This window comes from Lactuca virosa, chromosome 8 (assembly GCF_052849685.1).
Source record: "Lactuca virosa cultivar CGN04683 chromosome 8, Lactuca_virosa_CGN04683_v6, whole genome shotgun sequence".
NCBI lineage: Eukaryota > Viridiplantae > Streptophyta > Magnoliopsida > Asterales > Asteraceae > Lactuca > Lactuca virosa.
The window spans coordinates 258,517,462-258,533,947 of record NC_136433.1 but is presented as its reverse complement, the minus strand read 5'-3'; the positions used below and the strand labels follow the sequence as shown (position 1 = coordinate 258,533,947).

Genomic DNA, 16,486 nt, shown 5'->3' with positions numbered 1-16,486 from the left:
AATAAACTTGTGTAAAAGTATAAATTTATAATTACTTGAGACATTTCCATCTAATATAGAAAAAAAATGCAATAAGAAAATCAACATACTTTCACAAAATTTCGCAGGAACATACTTTCAAATATCTTTCAGAAAATCAATATCTTTAAAAAAAATCAACATACTTTCCCAGCAACATACTTTAACATAATTTCACAGCAACATTTCAGAAGATTTCAGAAAAAAAAAAAAGATTTCAGCATAATATTCATTTTCAACAATATTTCAGACAGACAAACCAAATAGGCAAACACCCCCTAATATTAATATATCTTGTAATAGTCTCATTCTCAGCAATATTTCAGATAAATAAATAAATAACGAACATAAAGATCGAAATCAGCATGATTTCAGACAAATAACGAACAAAAAGATCGAAATCAACAAGATTTCTGATTTCGCTTATCTAATTTTGCTGATTTCGCTTATCTAATCAACAAAATTAGATAAGCGAAATCAGAAAAAACTCACTAGTGTTAGAGCACTAGAGATCTGTAACAATCGTCGCCACCATTGCCGCTGAACTCCCTAGTACATCTGAAAACGCCGCCTTTCTCTTTGATCTTCGGTGCTCTAACACTGACGACCTTCTTTTTCGGAATCTACAACTTCGATGAGCTTCGGAGATCCACCACATCCGCCTCCTCCACATCTACTTCAACTTGACCACCTTTAGCTTCTTTCTGCATCTCTAACGCCGCCTTTCTCTTTGATCTCTAGTGCTTTAACACTGACGAACTCCTTTCTCCAAATCTACAACTTCGGTGAGCTTTGGAGTTCCACCACATCCGCTTCCAGCACATCTGCTTCAACTCGACGACCTCTGGTTACTTTCTGCATCTCTAACCACCGAAGACCTTTAGTTGTCGCAACCTCTAGTCAGATCGGTTCCTTCCCCAACATCTATGTCGTTTCTATGCTAAGATCGACTCCTTATTCATTGTCTTCATCGATTCCTTATGTAAATCAAGTGGAGTTTCACTCAAATCAGGTAACATGACTTCAGATTTGATCAGATTTGATTTTGTGCGAAGTTTTTATGTTATAATACAGATTTAATACAAAACATTTAGATTAGTTATTCTCTTTTATTATTCATATATATGTTTTTCTTTTGATGTTTGGAAATATGAGATTAAAAAAAGTATTATGCACAAATATGATTTTCTATAATTTTAAATAAACTATATAAAATTTAAATTGTGAATATTGTATAAATGAAACAATGAAAGATGCACTGGCCTTTCTGATGGTATAAATGTAAGTTTAAGTTTAAAATATGGTTGTAAAAGCATATTTTTTCTATATTAAACCGTGAATATATTACAATAAACTGTGAATTTTGTTTATGATATTGTGAACTTATTGTATTAAGCTGTGGATTGAATGTATTAAGTTGTGAATTTTTTTATTCTGTATTAAAGTATGAATGATTTATGTCTGAATGTTAATATTAATTTTTTGTGAATATATTTATTTTTCGTATGAATTAAAAGGTTTATTAAACTGTGAATTGGTTGTATCAAACTGTGATTTTATTGTATTAAACAATGAATTGACGTATTAAGTTGTGAATTTTTTATGATTTTTGTGTTAAAATATGAATGTTTGTATAAATTTTCTTATGAATATATTTATTTTTGTGTTGTATAAATATGCAAAAATGTATTACTTTATAATTGTTTTGTATTAAACTCTAAATGAGTGAATTAATAAGTTTATTAAACTGTGAGTTGGTTGTATTAAACTGTGATTTGACGGCATTAAGCTATTATCTTATTTTATTAAGTTGTGAATTTTTTTTATTAATTTTCTTTTAAAATATAAATGATTTATTTTAAAATATTTATATTAATTTTATTTTGAATATATTTATTATTTTGTAGTATAAATATGTAAGAATGTATTAGTTTATTAGTTTTATAATTGTTTTGCTTTAAAGTATGAATGAGTGAATTAATAAGTTATTAAATTGTGAATTTATTATATTAAATTATGAATCGACTGTATTAAGTTATGATTTTTTTTATGAATTTAATGTTAAAATGAATGATTTATGTATAAATATTTTTATTATTTTGTTTGTGAATATATTTATTTTTTATGTTGTATAAAAATATAAGAATATATTAGTCTTATGAATTTACGTAAAAGAGAAAAACATAACAAAAAAAAAATCATTCACATGTGATAAGTAAGGTGTATGGGAAGTATGAATGTTGGTTGTTGGTGAGAGAAAATGACTAAAGGTAGGTTTATGTCAGGTATGTAATAAGCTGGTGTCTATTTTGAGACTTGATGGAAAATGAGAGTTACTGGACCATTAAATACAACCAACTTTGTCGTATGTTTTTTATAATATCAATATTTTTCTTTTAGTTTAATCGGTCATAAATAAAAAAAGTTCTTAGGGTTCTTAATCTTTTGTGATTCTCATATATATATATATATATATATATATATATATATATATATATATATATATATATATATATATATATATACTAGCCGTTTACCCGCGCCAAGCGACGAGTGTGAATAATTCTTTCAGAAATTAGTTTCTACAAACGATTTGTTTTTTATATCGATTTTGAATCGGTTTTGATTTTTTAAAATCATTGTATTAAACTGATTTCGGTTATAATAAGTTCGGTATTTTTGAAGTGAAATTTAATTAGAAAACGGTTTTAAGACCGGTTTGGTTCGGCTATATTAGAAAAAGCGAACAAAAAAAAGTTTCATACATATATTAAAACCTATTACTAAATGTCGGTTCGGTTTTAACCTACCTGGTAGATTCTTTGACCAGGAAGTGGCGGCAGATTCATTGACAATGGCGAAAGTAAGAAGGGCTTAGATGGGTCCTATGACCCACCTAAATTTTTTAAATTACATATAATTATTATAGAAAAAAAAACTTAGGACCCACCTTTGAAAATTTTGGTAAGCGTGAAATTTTGTAACCTAAAATTTTTTAAATTACATATAATTATTATAGAAAAAAAAAAAACTTAGGACCCACCTTTGAAAATTTTGGTAAGCGTGAAATTTTGTAACCTGGAGACTTGGGTTCTATCCCATCAGATGATTATTCTTTAAATTACTCAAACATTTTGCAATACTCCTATATAAACTGTGATAAGTGGTTTATAGTTTCAATTTTGTCATCATTTTGTCTAATAAAAACCTTAATTTTCATTTGTAAACTTGTAATCGACCCAATTGTTTATGACTTTCCGTAAAAATCAATAGAAAATTATGTATTTATGTTCTTGTTAGCTTTTGAGAAATGAATCGAATGAGATAATGCAACATATGTTTTTCTTGAGGATATTGAAAGTATTTAAATTGGTTCCTTCATGAAGAATGATACTTAGATCATATCATCCCACAATAAACTTGTTATTTGTATTTAAAATTTGGCAATTTAAATATAGTTTTTTGGTAATTTAAAAGACATCTTAGATGGTAAGCGATTTTTGGTAATTTAAAAGACATCTTATTAGGAACCACGTGATTTTCTATTCTAGATTCGCCACTGTTCATTGACAGAATGGATAGCAAACCCTAAGAGGACGACAAATTCACCAAAACCCTCGAAATATTCGTGTCGAATTCACCTTAATCCTAGGAAAATTTGGATCCAACTTCATTAAAACCCTCATAAACGTCGGTGTCAGCTGTTTAGGGTTAGAATCGTGGTGATAGAGTTGAATGATGGAGGTGGTTGTTCGATGGTTGTGAGGGAAGACAAACGGTGGCGTTTGTGGTGGCTTTGGAGAGTAGATTGTTGTAGATTGATTCCTTCGATGGAAGAGATGTCGACGATTGTAGTGTTCTTCCACAAGGAACGTCGTTGCGATGCGGCTATAGTGAAAAGTTGTTTTTTGTAAGAAATATCTTTTCAGAAACATATTATAGTCCAGAGAACACGATCAACAAATATCGTTTACATTTTTAGTTTGGTAACAATAATTGTTGTTGATCTAGGTTAAAAGTATGTGTGGGTGGTTAATTTTTGTTCATCAGTTTTTTTTTTCTTTTTCTATTTTTAAAGTAGTTTATTTCTAAAACATATCATATTATAAAGAAAACATAATTCATTCACAAATAATTTATTACATAAAATAGTTTATCTCTTGCTCAATGTTGGACTATTTCCTTTTTTATGATAGGGGCTATTCCTTTTTTTATGATTCTCGTCAAATCTATAACACAAGCATTAGGCCACAAACAATATTGCCAATTTGTTTTTTTTTTCCCACCTTCTATTTACAATAAGTCCATAAAAAATGAATTTGACAACATCTTCTATTTTCTTTTTATGTATCCCACGTGAAGTGCAATGAAGACCAATAAATATATATCTTAAATTTTTTATTTTTAATACTTACCCAAGTAATTATATTAGAACTTGACGATGTGTCATCATTTCATTTTTGCTTTTTCGACGGCATGTCATATTTTCTATTATAAATCATGTTAGGCTTTTATAAAAAGAATAGTATAGATGAGATCAAACCCTATGAAGTTTAGGCTGCAGCCAACATCGCGTCCTACAAAAAATGCCTTAAGAAGGCTTCTAAATTTGATGATATCAGTTTTCAAAAACAAATGAAGTGAGCTGCCATTTTTTCTTATAATTTTCATTTATTTAACAACTTCATTATTATCTTTTCAACAAACCATGGACAAAGTCAAAATAAAAGATATACACATGACAGATAGTAAAACCTCTATATTTTAGCAACATAATAAGCTTAGCAACAAACAAATTAAGTTTCCACATTTACCCTTGAGATCCAAACTTGAAATTCCAGATTTGAACTTTTTCCAATGCTTTACTTTTAAACTTTAAACTTCCCATTTCCACCTTTATCCATGATGAATTTGATCAAATTATGAGTTTTTGGGATTTGTCCCTTTCAAATCTAGTATATACTTCTTTTCTCCTATTTTCCCCTTTTAGGGAAACCCCTATAGCATGTCTAATAATATTTGATCTTCATTATGCCACAAATTTCTCACTCAAACCCATTAAAAAAAGGTTTGATATGATGAAGGCAAGCACTTGTAGTGATCTTGGACATGGCCAAAGCCATCTTTAGAATTGTTGCTAAAATTTGTTTAACCATAATAGCAATGTACTTGCAATTGCACGCTTCTGTTTTTTACATAAGTTTAACATACTCCATTCAGGCTATTTCCATTTTCTTTGGATTATACATGATCTAGGACATTGCCAAAGTGATCAATGTATTGTCTGCACCATACTGTGCCACCGAAAACTATAGTTGAGGTAAAAAAGTCTAAAATATGTCTTCAATAATAAAACAAAACATTCCATACCACACTTGATTATTTTAACAAAATGCATACCTGCATATTTCAAAAACATTAAAAGAAGAAAAAATGAAAGAAAAATAGTTAAAATACTTCCCTGAGTTCATCTAAAGTTAATCAATACATGTATATCTTCACCTCAGGATCAACTAAGAGACGAAGGGCACCAGATGTGAGTAACTATTTTAAGTTCAACTTAAGAGTTGTACAATCATGAGAACCAAAAGTTTAGCAAATAAGACGACTTTGATTTTATAGTTTTACGGATTAAAAATAATTACAGACTTCCTAACCCGACCACCATTTCATTTATAGTAATCCTAATTCTAATTCATATTCACATCAAATCACACCCAATCATAGCTCACTATTCCAACCTTTTAGATTTTCATTGAAAAGTTAAAACCTACACTTAGAAATTATATCAAACAGATGGGTTGCCTAAACTGAAAGTAAAAAGGAAAGACCAAGTTACCCTTCTACTGTAATTTCTTCCCATTTCCGTTCTTGAACATTCATCTTCAATCACCCGTCATGTATGGGTGCTATGATGCTTGTTAATTAATGATTTCTTTGGAACTCTGCAATAACCAATTTTTTTTATCAATAATGAGGGATTTCATACAGTAATTCAGTCATTCACACAAATGATTTGAAAAAAATAAAAATAAAACTCAGACCTCGTTTGTGGATGAAGAAAATCTAAGTACACTAACCACTTTCCAGGATCTAAACAACATAGATTCTGGAGATATTACACATTCAAAACACATTGATTCATTATTTTCAAATTTACCTGATAACCATCGCCACCAACACATCTAGAAGTTGTCATAAAGCGAAACAGATAAAAATCATTGAAAAGAGAAAATAACAAATCAAAAGGAAAACTAACCATTCTGGATTGTATAACTTCAACCGATTGGATAGGGGCGTCTGGAGAATGAACGGTGAATTAATGATGTTGTCGGTAACAAAAATTTTGAGTTGGGAAATAAGAGTAGGAAAGGATAAAGGTTGATATTTTTGTTCTTACCTAGAACTGATGGCTGGAAGACATCAATGCTGACAGTGGCAGCGGCTGACGGTGGTTGTTATGCTTCCTTAGAAATGCAGCGGTGGTGGCCGACGGTAGTCTTCAAAAAACCCCCAAAACACCAAATAGGGCGGTCTTTGTGGAAGTTCTGTAGGTGGAAATAACATCAGCAACCATGGTTTATAAGTAGGAATAGACCCAAAACTCAAACGAAACAAAGAAACTCACACAATACAAGAACAGAAGCAGGGAAAGGACATCAATTTACCTATGGAAGCTCTAGGATGTAAGATTTGTCGTTGCACTTGCCCTTGCCCTGGGTTTGGAGAGAAAACGCGGATGACAGGAGAGGGAAAGAAGAGGGGGCAATGAAAGTTGAAATCGGTGCTAGGGTTTTTAAATATATTGTTGAAGAGAGTTCGATTCAAAATTTCAATTAAATCAGAGATGAACGAAGATTGAGGGATGAACATGTGTGATTGACCGAGAACGTAGGTGATATGGTATTATTTATTATTTAATTTGACTTTTTCAATGGCTGAGCGGATAAGATATGGTTTTTGGGAATGCATAAATTTGTTGTAAATGCTGCTTTAAGAGGTGTACCTCTTAAAATTCAGCATTTGAGGCTAAATGCTTATTAAGGTATAAAGATATATATAGTTAGAGGTTCATTTGAGACCATGCTAATTTTATGAGACATGGGGACACGATCCTAATCACTCATCTTAGAGATCAAATAAATAAAAAAAATATAAATTATAAAATAAAAGGAAAAATCCAAAAAAAAAAATTAAATATTATTTTCTTTATTTAATTTATCCAAAAAAATAAAAAAAAATAAAAAAAAAATCACCGTTTTTTTTAAATATGAATGTTTTAATAGAATATTACCCTGTAAATAATCAAATTGAACTTTTAGAATGTTAGAATATTCTAATATTCTACTAAAATTGGTAGATATGCTAAAATATTCTAGACAAAACTGAAAATTTGGTCCTTGTGGGTTGTAAAAAACTTTGGATAGGGTCCAAAAAAATTTCGACTTGAAGGTCAATAATCAAGAATTTTCATTGAATTTAGTCCCAAAATTAGGAATTTCTGGTAAATTTGGTCCTTGCTCGATTTTAAAAGACAAATTTACCCTTTCATTTTTTTTATTTATAGTTTATTACTTTAATGACAAAATTGCAAGAATGGTCCTTGTGGTATGCATTTTTTTGGGGTTTTAGTCCAAACCCCAACTTTTTTGGCTTCATGGCCCTTTTAAGCTAGTTTCGTTGTGTTTTTAGTTCCTCTAAATAGTGAAATGACTGTAATACCCTTGGATTATTTATTTTTCATTTTTCTTTCATTTCTTTTTAAATCTAATACTAATATATTTAATTTAATAATTAATAAATTAAGAAGGGGCCCACCTTCTCTCTCTCTCTCTCTCACACACACACACACATTTCTTATTCACCCACTGTAACAACCCGATATTTCAAATCAATATAACGATCTAAAGTCAAGTATTGTAACATATATTGAGATTAGGGGTGTTCACGGTCCGGTTTTTTCGGTTTTTAGGTCAAACCGAAGTCAAACCGTTAGTTACGGTTTTTGTCAAGCAAAAACCGAAGCCGAACCGTTCAAAAATTAAAACCGAACAAAACCAAACCGTTACTAACGGTTTGGCTCCGATTTGGTTTCACGGTTTGGGCTTTTTAAGCCCATTTTAGTTGAGTCCATTAGATTGTTAAAAAAACTGCAATATTGTTAAAACAACAAAAATTCTGCCAAATATTATTAAAAAATACTGCATTATTGAAGCTGTCAAAACAACAAAAATTCTGTCAAATATTGTTAAACAAATTACAATATTGAAGCTGTCAAAACAACAAAAATTATGCCAAATATTGTTAAAAAAAACTGCAATATTAAAGCTGTCAAAACAACCAAAAAAACTGCCAAAACAGTAAATAAAAAGCAACAAATATTATTCCATTACATCAAACATTAGATTAATACACACAAAACAGTAAATAAAAACAACAAATATTTTCCCATTATTAGCAAGCTGACTTCCAAAATGCTATCCACTTCCAAAATCCCATCCAATTCATAAGCTTTTGCTGTCCAAAAAAGTCAATATTAAAACATCACACTAAAAATTCAATATAAAATCATTAGAATTTAAAACCGTCAATCAATAAGAAACGAATTTGATCAGAGCAACGAGTCAATCAGAAACTACGATTGTCGGACTTGCATAATAGAGGTCTTACTTTGATAATCCATTAATGCATGAATCCTTCAAGTAAACCGCAATGCAAGACCCAAAGAAGGATAAGCCTTTTTCTAGCTCTGATTTCAGTCCCTGAATAAGACAAGTCAATAACAAATTAAAATATGATGATATAAATGACTTAAACAAATAAGTACAATAATAAAAGTATAAATGTGAATAGGAATTTGACATATATATAACAAAATTTACATGTTTCAGCCCCTCATGCATATGATTGACTTCATGTGATATGTGGCATTTAAGAGAATAAATTGACTCTGTTTCTAAACTTTCTTCACCACTCTCAACACAATGCACCCTACCATATCAACATAAAACCAAATAAAAATATGTGATGTCATAATTCATATACATGAAAATGTTATGTGAAGTAAATGCAACAAGTTCATACATGCTAACAAGGTCAATGCCAAAAGTGCCTTCACTGTATCGATACCGTATAAAATCTCAATGTGAATGTACTAAGTGCTAGATATCGTAACAAGGTTTTCAAAAATATAAAGAACACTAAAATCCGAGTTATAACGAAGAAGTTATGATAAATCAAAAATCCGCAACAAAACCGGCAAAACACTGTTAAGCGTAAAACAGGAAATTTCAATAAAATACTTTTTAGCCTTAGGTATCTAAATGAAAGTCGTAGATATCATTAAACCATAAACATACGTAAAAAGAACGTCCAAATATGACTTCGTATGAGGAAATTATGATTTTCCTAAGTTTCGGATATAACAGTAGACAGCTAAAAACTCGAAATAGAGATCGAGCGACTTTTAGCCAACGCAACCTAAACGAGAATCGAAGATCTCGACAATAGTAGTACAACGGTAAAAAGACAGATGAAAACGGACGTCGGATGAAGAAGTTATGGATTTTTAACTTACATTTCCAGTCCCGGCCTGTTAAAAATATAATATTAAAAATAAATTCAAAATTAGCCGACGGAGTCTAAACGAAAGTTGTAGAGCATAATCTCACCTACGCATGGATATAAAGAACGTCAAAATCGGAGCTTGTATGCGAGAGATATGAATTTCTGAAGTTCGAGACACGAATTCCCACCCTGTCAGAGGACTCACGACGTGAGCCTGAAGCTCATGACGTGAGCCTGAAGCTCACGACGTGAGCCAGGGATGAATAGGGTCCAACGTCGGGCTATCAGAAGTCGATTCAGCAGATGGATAGGATCGACCTCACGACGTGAGCCACTCCATGCTCACGACGTGAGCTCCAAAATCACTCCCTATAAATAAAAATCGAAGGTCTCGGGTTTAGGCTGCTCAACTCTACTTCCCTTTCTACTTTTACTCTGTGTTAAGCATCCCGAGACTACCCCGACACCCCGGTTATGTGTCGAAGCCCTGATGGAAGCCCGAAGTCCCAAAGTTCCTGAGACTTCCGAGAAATCGACGTCTTTCCGGTCGAAGTGCTGCCCGAGCAAAGTATCGTTTACATCAAATCGTCACTTCTACCAAGTGAGTTCATACCCCTATCACCACACTTTTAAATGCTTTTAAACACTTTCAATGGGGGGGGGGGATACAAGTAAACACACGGTTAAACTCGTGTGAAAAACATCAATCTTTTGCTATACTTTTCATATTGTTGTTATAAATATCATATGAAGTTGTTAACAGGCAAAACATCACACATCGCAACTTTATCCTCATGGGATACAATATGTTTTATTAATAGAAATATGTTTTATTTATATGTTTGCATACTACATCATACCAAGGGTAACCATTTCAACTATAACATTACGTTTGTACATGAAAATACAACTCATTATTATGCCTTTGTCAACACTGTAGAAAGGGTAATCATTCAGAAATCACTTATATACATTTTAAGAATACGTGACTTAATTGAGAATCCGTGAGACATTCGTCTTCACTATACCTATCAAGGTACCACTAGAAAGCCCTGTTTTATAACCAGAGTCTCCTGTCCGGAGAACGTGATAAGTGTGTATAGATCTATACGGGACTGATGATCCCGCACCCTGACTGTGAGCTACAGTCAGCGGGGTGACAAATATCATAACGTTTCGACGCCTGAAGAACGTCGCTACAGGCAAATTCATCTTAGTACGGTTATGAAAACTCACAGGATAGACAATTATTATGGTATTATGTTTTTACGGGAAAAGTAATATTACAGTTGCCTTTACGTACAATTACAAGCTTCCTATAGTTTTGATTTATAATAAAACTATACATCATCATTTTAAGCATGACATATTTGCTTACAAGTTACAGTCTTGGACATTTAAGACTGCTTTTCACTTTTAGGAAAATATAGGATTTTCCTGGTTCAATACATTCATTTCATACAAACAACGATTCATAACTCATTTTATAAGAAAACATCGGTCTTGATTCATATTAGACTACAACTCCACTCATGGAGAATATAGGATTTTCCGGGATAAACATCATCATTTTACAAGTAAACGATTTACAATTTAACTTTATGGAAACAAATACGATTATTTATTTCAAAGCGTCATTCTTTAAGTAAAAGAACTTATACAATTTTTGTCTTAAGGTACTAAGACTACATTCCATTCAACTAATAAGAAAATATCGGATTTTCTGGAAAACAAACGTGAACTTTCGAATGGCATACATTTACACAAATATCTACTTATGAACTCACCAACTTAATTGTTGACACTTTTTCTTTGAAATAACTTGTATTCTCAGGAAATCGCTAAACACCAGGTTAGCAACTACTTTTGGGGACTAATGCTCTGGCGTTAGTAACATCTTTTGGAGCATCATATTGTATTTGACTTTCGAACCATGTAACACAACAATCACGTAAACTTTTCAAATGTATATTATGGTGGTGTGTACTTTCTTTGCTATTCAATTGTTATGATATTGTACATGACGTCCTCCGCCCCCGAATGTTTCCGTCATTCAGGTTTGGGGGTGTGACAGATTGGTATCAGAGCATTGTTTATAGTGAACTAAGTATATCCGAAACTTAGGAAAATCATAACTTCCTCATACGAAGTCAAATTTAGACGTTCTTTTTATGTATGTTTACGGTTTAATGATATCTACGACTTTCATTTAGATACCTAAGGCTAAAAAGTATTTTATTGAAATTTCGTGTTTTACGCTTAACAGTGTTTTGCTGGTTTTGTTGTGGATTTTCGATTGGTCATAACTTCTTCGTTATAACTCGGATTTTAGTGTTCTTTATATTTTTGAAAACCTTGTTACGATATCTACCACTTAGTACATTCATATTGAGATTTTTGAACATTTCATGTTGTCGTTATTTCTATTATCATCTCAATATAGGTTACAATACTTGACTTTAGATCGTTATATTGATTTGAAATATCGGGTTGTTACATCATCCCCCCGTTAGAGGGAATTTCGTCCCGAAATTCGTATTTTGACTGGGATATCAATGGTTGAGGAAAGGTGAGTGTATTTCTGTTCCATTTGATCTTCTTGTTCTCTAGTGAATCCGGATTCTAGCGTGGGTGTTCCAGCGGACCTTCATTATCCTGCCCGTTGTTCTGATCGGTTAGCGCGAAGGGTCTTTCTGTAGCACATGGAGCTGGTATAGTGTGGACCAAGCCAATCCATGTCGAATGACGATGTCGGAATTTCCCACCGTAGCAGGTGTTAAGTCGATTAGGATAAAGTGTTCGTTAGCGCGATGGTGCATTCTATGTGTATGTTTTCAGTGCTTTTAGTTTATCCTTGTTATTACTACCATGAACATTGCACTTCGTTTAGCGATTACTAGCCAACGGGTGTTTCGATAATTGAAAATGATGAAATTATATAATCCCTACAGTAAAAGTTTAAGCTTCGTATAACCTACCGTTATTCACAGGGGTTCCGGAATAGTCTCTTCTGCGGTGATCATCAGTATTCTTCCATCTTTGCCCGAGTTTCTTGTTATTGGGCAATCCCTTTGGAAGTGTCCAGTTTCACCACATTTGTAACAGCCAGGGATCTGAGAGGTTGTTTGTGTCGGTGCTCTACGGAAACGAGTAGTGTGTCCTTTCCTACTGCAGTTCCTGCAACGCATCTTCCGACAAGCTCCCGTGTGATGAAAGTTACACTTATTACATTCCGGAAGGTTTCCAGCATACCGACTAGTAGGTGCTGGAGTGGTAGGTGTTGTGGCAGTATGAACAACAATTTTATGTTGCCCTTTCGAGGTCTCTTGTGTTGGTTGTCTCTCTTTCTTACTCCGCAACTTTCGCTTATAGTCGTCCCTTTTTGTTAGCTCAGTAGTGGGGGTAAGGATCGTTGCATCTTGTTGTCTTTTGGTAGATCCTTGATTTTTCTCAGGCATGTTGAATCTCTATCATTGTTTTGATTGCCCCTGTTGAAGTTGTAGAGATTTGTTATCCTATGGTAATTGTCTCTTTCTCTAAAGGGTGTAGGTGATAGAAAAGTTGGATTTATCGAAGGATTGGGTCTGTTTGATTAGCGAGACGACATCTTCCAGCTATAAGGTTAAAGATGAAACGGTGGTAAAACTTCGACAAAGTTTCCAAGTTCAATAACATTGAACTTCCATAGATTAGGTCAACAAGGATAGTGTAGTGAGTTGCTAAAACAATTCATGACACAAACTGTTTACATAGCCCAAAGCATGGATTGATAATGATGATCTTTAAAGGAAACAAGAAGTTTGTCCTAATAGCTGGTATAGAAGTTACATAGAATTCGGAAAATTTGACCTTGGAGTAGGTCTACAATATACCACACAGGGAAAGTTGACAACATAGAAATCTAGTGAAATAGTAATTGCTAGACGGGGATATTTACATGAAAAGAGTACTACTTGGAGTACGTACGAAGGTTATTCCACAAACCAAAAGAAGGAGCGAGTAGAGTATCCTCTACTTGCGACGGGAACTGTTCTGTTGAGCCTTTGGTTCTGCCAACTGACGCTCCATCTTGAGCATACACATTTCATACCTTGCCTGGCGTGCTCTAAGTTCCTTGACTTCAGTTTGAGTTGCAGTTAGCTCTCTCTGCCAAGCTTCATTTTGATTTACGGTTCTTCCATGAGCTAATCCTAACTGTCGGATGCGAACTGTATTGACCCCGGTGTTCGCATCATTCTGCTCAGTTCGTTGGATAGTTGCCCTTCCTTGCTCATCATTGCGAGCAATTCGGCAAATATACGAAGGACTCTGTCTGTTAAGCCTCCCTCGCTCAGATTGTAGATGCTCCAGTCTCCATTGAACGGAGGGGGTTGAACCTATTCGCGACTCCACCTATTCAGGTTCACTGCCCACAGAGGTGTCGAGCCTTGAAATCCCGGTCGAGGATTAGGATTTTGGATCGGAGTCACTAAGGGTAGGTTATTGTCTTTGGGATCTTAGTCGGAGTCCTCTTGCATTTCTCCCTTGAATTCTTTTTCTTCCTCGATTGGTTCCTCCTCTTCTTCTTCTTCGTCCACAATTTCTACTGGATCCTTTCTCGGATTATTCTCCATCCATCCTCCATTGCCTTGGTTCGGGTAGTAAGGGTCCCCTGGTAAGTGAAATCCGGCCATTGTGTCTGTACGAGAACAGGGATATGAGAATTGTCTAAATACTAAAGCGTGTAAATTTGAACATGTAGGTTAAGCTATTGTATTTACAAAATACACCTATAGTATTCTAAATGTTATGTTTGGTTCTACGGTTTACAAGTTTGGTAAGTTTTAGACTTGTCGTCCACTGAAACTATTCCCTGACATATGTTAGTTGGTTCTTGGATAAATATAGTTGATCAGGCTATATTCATCCCAGTCTCGATTACATATTCCAAGGCATACCTGTAGTGCACAACTTATCCATAATACTTCTATATCGTTTTCCTTATCATATTGCATTAGTAATGTCCTCCGCCTCCGAATGTTTCCGCCATTCAGGTTTGGGGGTGTGACACCCACTGTATACATCGTAACTTGTAATTTGTCTCCAATTGGGTTTATCTTTTACTTTCTAAATAAAAATGGAATTGAAGAACATGGTCGAAATCGTTGGGTCAGTCTCTTTTTCCTCTACTTTGCGATGCATTTCTTTCTGGGGTTTTCTAGAATTTGGGGTAATTTGAATTTTGAAATGGGTTCTATTTTGGGATTGTTTGATGTGTGAATGAAAATGTTTTCATATTTCGTGAAACTGAGTAAAGAAGATGAAACCCGTAATTAAATTGTTCATAGAAATTGATTAGGTTTTGCTTAATTCGAAGTGGATATTCTTCTCCATCCTCACCAGAGTATACTCCGATTCCGATTTAGGATCCTCAATTTAATGGACCTTCTTGGTAAGGATCTGTTTTCTTCAACATCTATCCAACTCTGATTTAGGGTTTCAGAACCCAATGTTGTTTTCTTCAACAGTAGCAGTTTTTCTGGTGGATTCTTTGTCTTGAGTTGCAGGTCCATGGTATTGAATCGAGAGTGTCCATGGTATTAAATTGAGAGTTGCAGGTTTGATTCAACAGTAAGTGTAACGCCCCGATTTTTCAGGTATCGATTTTATATAAGAATTATCTTGTTTTCAAAGTCTACTCAACGAGTTGGTTTCCCTACTCGTCGAGTAGCAGCTGGTTGGGTCGCGTGTTTCAGTGACCTACTCGCCGAGTCCAATCTGGAGGATGAAAACCTAAATCTCGGGGTATTGCACCCTATTTAAAGGATCATTGGCCTCCCCCCAGCCTCCCCTTTACTACTTCTTGTCCCTCTCAAACCCTAATACATGTGTGTGTGCTCCATTGTGTGTTTCAAGCCTTGGGAAGAAGATTCTTGGAAAAAGGGAGCTTGAAGATCAAGTAGCTAGCAGCAAGGAGCTTGTGTGGACCTGAAATCTACCTTAGATAGCACCATTTGAAGGTATCAAGTCGTTACCTTGACCTTCTTTCCTTCTAGATCTCCTTTGGGTTGAAGTTTAGGGCTTTTTATCATGTTATGAAGCTATTCTTGGGTATGAGCTAAGATCTGAAGTTGCAACTTCAGATCTGAACCCTCCTTGGTCTTTAGGTCCATAAAGCCTACAGTCTTAGCAAGTATGAACCCCTCCTTTTGAGTTAAACCCCATTTCAAGTTTAGATTTGGCATTATGGGTCATTAGAGCCTTGAATGCACGTAAAGTTTGCAACTTTACGTGATAAACGGGCATTGGGAAGCTGGATCTACAGTTTGGAGCCTTAGCATGGCTTAAAATCGTCTGTATGAATAAAGGACTAAAGAGACTCGGCGAGTTGTATGAACGACTCGGCGAGTCATATGAAGACAGTCGTGTACTCGACGAGTTGGATGAACAACTCGGCGAGTAAGATGAAAGATGCCTTGGACTCGGCGAGTCAGTCGAATGACTCAGCGAGTCGGCTAGGGTTTCTCCCGAACCTTTGGACACGCATGGACTCGGCGAGTTAAAGGGAACTCGACGAGCCAACAAAGGATTTCACGATTCTCGAGTTCAGGAAGGACTCGACGAGTCGGTGAACTACACTCGACGAGTCGAGTCAACATGGATTGTTGACTTTGACTGTGGACTTTGACTTTGACCAAGAATTGACCAGTTGACTTCTGAGGGTATTTTGGTAATTTGGAAACTTATGAAAAAGGGTTTTATGGTAGCTATAGGTGGGGGAGTTCGTGTTGGTGATCCGGGAGTCGAGCTTTCTAGTTTCAGACGACAGTTGCGAGGTGAGTTATCCTCACTATACTAAGGGGTCTAAGGCACCAAGGGCGACCCATTGGATATGTTATCCTAGCAGTGGTTATGTTGAGTA

At 34.3% G+C, this 16,486-nt stretch overlaps 1 long non-coding RNA gene across 1 annotated transcript; it reads right to left on the bottom strand.

The window, feature by feature from the left end:
* Positions 1-5,609: 5,609 nt before the first annotated feature.
* LOC145134253 (uncharacterized) lies at positions 5,610-6,884 on the bottom strand. The gene is made up of 4 exons (XR_013719036.1): positions 6,687-6,884; positions 6,419-6,566; positions 6,278-6,318; positions 5,610-5,963 (listed from the first exon to the last, which is right to left on the bottom strand). It is a non-coding gene; the product is annotated as an uncharacterized LOC145134253 (long non-coding RNA).
* Between the last annotated feature and the right edge of the window lie 9,602 nt (positions 6,885-16,486).